Here is a 7,356-nt window from a genome sequence, read left to right on the forward strand (position 1 = left end):
TCACACACATCACACTTCTCTGCTTGTTCCTGAATCGTCTCATCATCACATTCAAACTCCTCTGAGGATGAACCGTTCTGTTTCATGAGAGCTGAGTACTAAACTCAAACATGGTCTCCATCTCGTTAACTGGACACATACGTGGGTAGAAAGGAGGTGTTAGAGACGAGGGAACAGGAAGTGCATTTATTCCTGTGGGAATCTCTGTGATATCTGATGTGCCTGTGAAACTCCATCTGTAATATTTCATTCTGGAATTTGTGCTGAAAATAAATTGAACATTTTGTGGTGGATTTCAGAGAGACTGTGTGACAGTGTGCTAGCTTAGCTAACAGGCTGCTAACTAGCTAACAGGTTGTTTCCTTCAGTTCAGTCTCTTGCTGATCGTCAGACGAGTTTGTCTGATACAATATGGTTATACGTTATATACAGTCAGATCATCATTATGACTCGTTCACATGTTCGTAAGTCTTTTTGATTAAACATTTCACAAAACGTGCCTCGTACCTGTTTATTGTCCCGGTAATGTTGCATGTTCCAAACTACAGGATGGCGTAAAAACTGGACAAAATGAGCCCCTCCCTCACACTGTCACTTGTTTCTTAATATTCTCATTATGTTTGACAGAAAAAAAATATCTGCAGAATTTAAACTTAAATTTAAACTTTGAGTTCAGTCAGCAGAAAATCTGCAGAACTTTAGCCAGCACGCTGAAACTGAAGTGAAGCTGAGCTCATGCTGGAGATAAATGATGAAGGTTTCAGTGATAAAAACAGTTTAAAAAAGTCAAACTCGATCAGTGACATTTCTAAAAATGCTGTAATCATACTTTAATGTGTGCATCCTCATATAAAGGCATATTCTAATAATCTGTTAAACAAGCTGCAGAAACACAGCGACAGGTGGTTTGTGACGAGGTCAGAGTGAGAACGTGTCGGCCTCCATGTTGGCTTCGGATCTAGTGACGTCCTGTTAGTGTTCAGGACCGAGACCAGGTCACCCTGGAGTCCAGTGTATTGTCCAGTGAATGAAGCACTAAGACCTGCAGATAAGTCCCACAATGTTTTTCCCCCAAACCCAGGTAAATATAGAAACACTGTTAAACACATGAATAATAATTTCACATCACTGATTGGGTCTGCCCTCAGACTGCACCAGAGAAACAAACCTGACCTTTAATTTCACTTTGGTTTATGGGAACACAAACTGTCCACACTCACTTTATCTTCTCCAGCAACCGTCCACCAGAGCTCACATCAGGACTCCCCAGGACTCCCCAGGACTCTCCAGGACTCTGCAGGTTTCTTCAGGAGTCTCAATGTCCTTCCAGGACTCTTGAGTCCAGCGCAGGGCTGAACCCTGCGGCCGGAGGCTCGGCGCCACGCTGCAGCTGGTTTCCAGGCAGCGGAGGAGCGATGATGTTGTTGTTGTTTGAAGTGAAGGAGGAGAGAGTGACGGAGGGGGGACAGATGGAGACAGCTGGGAAAAACCTCCTCTCTGCTCCCGACGAGGAGCTGACGGCTCGGCTCGCCACAAATCACAAACTATTTACAAGCCCTCCAAAACAAACCAGAAAAGAACTTCCCCGAAGTCCAAGAGCAGGACAAACCTCCTCTTAAGTGTCCGCAGCAGGAAAACAAAAGGCCTGTGTTTACTGGACGGACAAACACAGACGGACGCGGTCTCCTCGTTAAACAAAGACTTAAAGACGGAGACGGACCGAGCCGTGAGACTGATGATGATGATGATGATGCAGCTCTCATCGCCGTCTGGAAACTTTCTCCTCAAGACTGAAATTAAAAACCTTTGACTCTCTCTGTTGTCTCTGAGTGAAGTCGTCTCACGTCTCGTCTGTTCTCAACAAGAGGTTCAGAATAAACTGGATTTAAAGACCTGACCGGCAGTGTTGATGTAACAGGAGGATACTCAGATTACTTTTTGTGGTAGTGAGTAACGTAGCGTGTTAGTTTTGCAGTTCAAGTAATCCGTTAATCATATTTCTCTGTTGCCACTGACAAAAGAAAACCGCCTTCTTGGCGAGTCGCTGCGTAGCTCTTAGTGAAAGCTCCAGAATCCTGCGGTCGTGTCGGTGCACATGTGTCGGGCAGCAGAGAGGACGGCCTGAAGTCTCACATCATTTTGAAAATTTGGGTTAAAAAGGGCAAAAATGTTGAACATTGAACATTTCACAGACTCAGGGATCCTGCAGAGTCACGACGCACAGACAACAACTAGATTCCTTTAGAGAAGATTTCCCATCCTGCTGCTGGTGGAAAATATGACCCCAAACTGCCTTTAAGAAATATGACACATTACCAGTCCCTCACATGTCAGCAGAAACACACTGATTTACTTATTTGGATCCACATCAGTCACAATCGAGGCAGCAGCTACTCTTCCGTCGGTCCACACAAGCGAACATGACATCATAGACTGAAACAAATATATATTAAAAACAAACAAAATACAATAAGAAAACTACAAAACAATAATCAAAAAACAAACAAACAAAAAAAGAAAGTGAACAAACAAAAACAACAGATTAACCACAAATCTGTCAGAAAATAATTTAATACTAATAATCTACAGCTCAGAGGAGACATCCTTTGGATCTGTGCCCCACAAATGAGCAAATATGAAATCTAATGTGCGCTTCACAAAGATTCTTTTCTCTCTTGCTTCATGCTGAGTGTTGATTTAATCAGCGTTACTACTGTAAGAAATTGCTGTTAAAGGATATCTGGAGTTTAGACAATAAAATATTTCTCATAAATCAGAGCAGAGAAAAAACCATCATGTCCTTCACCAGTGACCAAACGACGTCTGATGATGTCAGCTCTTCTGTCACAGGTCAGTCGTGCGTCTCTGTTCTGGACTAACTGTAGTTTTACTGCGTCTTTATTTGATGCACTCGACCAAACTGCAGGTCAGTGATGACCTGATGCTTTAACAACATGACAGGTGCATTCATCTCTGCCAGACCTCCTCCCACACCTGCAGCAGTTTTTATATCTGTGTTGACCACTTCAATCTGCTGTCTAATATCACCCTGAGGAGTCTGGTTTCCTCTTCCACAGGCACTTCCTGTACAGACAGGTTCATCTGTGGCTAAAAGGTGATCCAAACACTATCCTCTTTGTTTCTGATAGATGCATAATTCTAGAAACACAAGTTAAAGGTGTCACATGTCGACAGTATTCTTGTCAGATCAGCATCAGTGTGATCCATAAAGACAAACTATTTGAACTCAACATTTTGTATTGTGTAACCTCGGCTCGTCACCATGCTCTGTGGGTCGGCTGAGCTGTGTCAGTGGGAGGAGACCGTGGGAACAAGAGACGAACCGTTTCAAACACTCAGACTTGTCACTAAAATAAGAGCTGGTCTGTGGATCAGATACAAATTAAACACTGAGTCTTTTTCACTCCACAGCTTTGCTCGTTTCTTCTCCTTCTCCACACAAGACAACAGACACTTGTTCATGATCCTCTTCCTCCCCATGTTTGATTCTATCTGAGCTCTACTTCCTGTTGGTCTCACAGGTACAGATTCTACAGACGCAGTAACAATAGAGTCAGTAGATTCAAAGGAAGATGAACAGTCGGCTACACACCCTCTGGCTGATGTAAGTGATGTGCTTTTCAAAATACACTTCTGATTTCACAGGAAATGTACAGTTTGCATACAGTCTCTTTCAAAATAAAAGCACTACGTTGGTACAACACCACCAACTGATGTTTTTTCCTTCAACAACACACACACATGGTTACATTTAGCCGACACACACACACGTGGTTACGTTTAGCCAACACACACACATGGTTGTGTTTTGCCAACACACACACGTGGTTACGTTTAGCCGACACACACACATGGTTACGTTTAGCCGACACACACACGTGGTTACGTTTTGCCAACACACACACGTGGTTACGTTTAGCCAACACACACACACGTGGTTACGTTTAGCCGACACACTCCTGCCTTACTCAGACTTCCACCTTCTTAACTTACATTGTTGTCCAGCTGTGTTTCTCCTGACGCTACCAGGCGCAATGACACAATGACAGTGACAGGCTGCATATCATGCTGAAGTGAAAGGTTGGCTTTTTTGGAGGTCACTGACCAAGCGCTGGTATCCATTGACTTGGGAGTGAGACCGGGCTGATGAAGCAGTGTACCCAATCACAAATCAAAATCAAACCTGTTTTTTTTGGGTCTCATGTTTTTGGATCCAAAGAGCAGCTGTTCCTGCTCCACCGGTGCTGCACAGTACATTCAGAGATTTAAAGAAGAAGACCGTTTTACAGTTTAATTTTAATATTCCTTTAAATCAGGATGCCCACATTATGGTATGATTACAGCATTTTTAGAAATGTTGGTGTGTTAGTGACATTTAGTGACAATTTTTAGCCTGTTTTTGTCACTGAAAACCTTCATCATTTATTTACAGCTTCACTTAGTTTCATCGTGCTGTAAAAGTTCTGCAGATTTTCTGCTGACTGAACTCAAAGTTTGATTTCTGCACTTTGAAATTTATGTGTTTTTTTTCGGTCAAACATGAATGAGAATATTTAGAAACAAGTGACAGTGTGTGTTTCAGTGTGTTCATTGTGTGTTCAGTGTGTGTTCAGTGTGTTCAGTGTGTTCAGTGTGTTCAGTGTGTTCAGTGTGTTCAGTGTGTGTTCAGTGTGTTCAGTGTGTGTTCAGTGTGTGTTCAGTGTGTTCAGTGTGTTCAGTGTGTGTTCAGTGTGTTCAGTGTGTTCAGTGTGTGTTCAGTGTGTTCAGTGTGTGTTCAGTGTTCAGTGTGTGTTCATTGTGTGTTCAGTGTGTTCAGTGTGTGTTCAGTGTTCAGTGTGTTCAGTGTGTGTTCAGTGTGTTCAGTGTGTGTTCAGTGTGTGTTCAGTGTGTTCAGTGTGTGTTCAGTGTGTTCAGTGTGTGTTCAGTGTGTTCAGTGTGTTCAGTGTGTGTTCAGTGTGTTCAGTGTGTGTTCAGTGTGTTCAGTGTGTGTTCAGTGTTCAGTGTGTGTTCAGTGTGTTCAGTGTGTTCAGTGTGTGTTCAGTGTTCAGTGTGTGTTCATTGTGTGTTCAGTGTGTTCAGTGTGTGTTCAGTGTTCAGTGTGTGTTCAGTGTGTTCAGTATGTGTTCAGTGTTCAGTGTGTGTTCAGTGTGTGTTCAGTGTGTTCAGTGTGTGTTCAGTGTTCAGTGTGTGTTCATTGTGTGTTCATTGTGTGTTCAGTGTGTTCAGTGTGTGTTCAGTGTTCAGTGTGTGTTCAGTGTGTTCAGTATGTGTTCAGTGTTCAGTGTGTTCAGTGTGTTCAGTGTGTGTTCAGTGTTCAGTGTGTGTTCAGTGTGTTCAGTGTGTTCAGTGTGTGTTCAGTGTTCAGTGTGTGTTCATTGTGTGTTCATTGTGTGTTCATTGTGTGTTCAGTGTGTGTTCAGTGTTCAGTGTGTGTTCAGTGTTCAGTGTGTGTTCAGTGTGTGTTCATTGTGTGTTCATTGTGTGTTCATTGTGTGTTCAGTGTGTGTTCAGTGTTCAGTGTGTGTTCATTGTGTGTTCATTGTGTGTTCATTGTGTGTTCAGTGTGTGTTCAGTGTTCAGTGTGTGTTCAGTGTGTTCAGTGTGTGTTCAGTGTTCAGTGTGTGTTCAGTGTTCAGTGTGTTCAGTGTGTGTTCAGTGTGTTCAGTGTTCAGTGTGTTCAGTGTGTGTTCAGTGTTCAGTGTGTTCAGTGTGTTCAGTGTGTGTTCAGTGTGTTCAATGTGTGTTCAGTGTGTGTTCAGTGTGTGTTCAGTGTGTTCAGTGTGTGTTCAGTGTGTGTTCAGTGTGTGTTCAGTGTGTGTTCAGTGTGTTCTCTGGTCTCTGTCTCTGCAGGTGTGACTGATCGTCAGTGTGCTCCACTAACAGACTGCTGCTCTGATGAGACTCAGGTTAAACAGGTTCATGTGAAATACAGAAGCTGCATGTTTTAATGTGTGTTATTAATTTTCAGTATTTAACAATTAAAGATCCCAGTGTGTTTTTAATCTGTGAACCATGAAAGGCTCTGATAGCTGATTCTTCTTGTTGACTCCTGAATTTTATTGAAGATGAAATTAAAGATGAGATCTGAAGTTGTGCGTCTTGCAAACGTTCAGATTCTGCAGTTGTTCCTTCTCTGCATGTTTCCAGCGGTGAGTCACTGACAAAAAACGATGACAGTGAATTCAGTTTCAAATAGTCATCAGAGAAACGATGAGTTCAGCAACAAACAGAGAGGACACTGGAGGTCAGAGGTCACCGGTCAGTGAGCTCAGGACACGTTATTAATCTGACCGTAGATACATTTATATTTTAGCCACATTTTTATTTTAAATTCAGCTCTGAATGAATTTAAAATAAACTCAATGTGATGATTTAAAAATGCAGAATCACATTTTATTTTTTGTTTCTTTTCACTTGAAATCTGATGTGAACACCTGGACCCTCCTGCAGGATCTGTGACATCATAACTAGTTTTCGGCCAGTCAGATTTCAGTAAACAGCTGCACAGTGTGATGTGGAGACTTTACAGAGCAGCAGCAGACATCTTCTGATGGTGGCGTCGCAGGCCAGTCTTTTCTACACGATTCTGAAGCCTCATCCTCACAGAGCTGCTGGGTCAGGTCATGTCTGACAGCAGCCCAGTGACGACAGTGTCGGCAGCTGGAATCAGGCCAGTTTGTTTTGGCCTTGTGTCGACTCGTGTTCGGTCTCTGAAGCTGATCGGCCTGATCTGTGTCAGCTGGTCCAAATATCAGTCAGGTGAAATAAATGCATCAGAGTTCTGAGTGTTCCCCTGACCCACTGATATTTCAACAAAGTCATCACAAAAACACATCAGACACAAATGATTATTCTAAATGTGTTCTAATGTGTCTCAGGCTCATTAAGGGGAAACAAAAGGGAGAACATGTGAAGGGTTAAAGTTGGTCCATCAAAATAAAGAAAACATCTTCCAGCTCTTTTCACCTTCATCATAACTGTACTTGTCTGTTTGTGTTTCCTGTTGTATCGGTGTTTGCTGCCGTCATGGTCAGATGGAGGCGTTACTGTTCCCCACTTTGCTCAAACAATACTCATTTTGTTGACAAAAACTATGAGGAAAATTTTTCTTCATTTTTTTTCCACGACAAAAACAAGATGATGATGAGCTGAAAATAAAAGCTAAGATGAAGTCTACATTTTATTGTCGCTGACGAGATGGGATGTAAATGGTGGTGGACTGTCGGACACTGACAGCTTGTAATGATCTTCAGATGCCTGATGAGCCACAGGCTAGTAAACTCCAGTAAATAGTCTGCACCAGGATGTTTGGGTTGGTGCGAGTTGTGAGCTGTA

The sequence above is a fragment of the Epinephelus fuscoguttatus genome, linkage group LG2, assembly GCF_011397635.1.
Source record: "Epinephelus fuscoguttatus linkage group LG2, E.fuscoguttatus.final_Chr_v1".
In the NCBI taxonomy this organism is placed as follows: Eukaryota; Metazoa; Chordata; class Actinopteri; order Perciformes; family Serranidae; genus Epinephelus; species Epinephelus fuscoguttatus.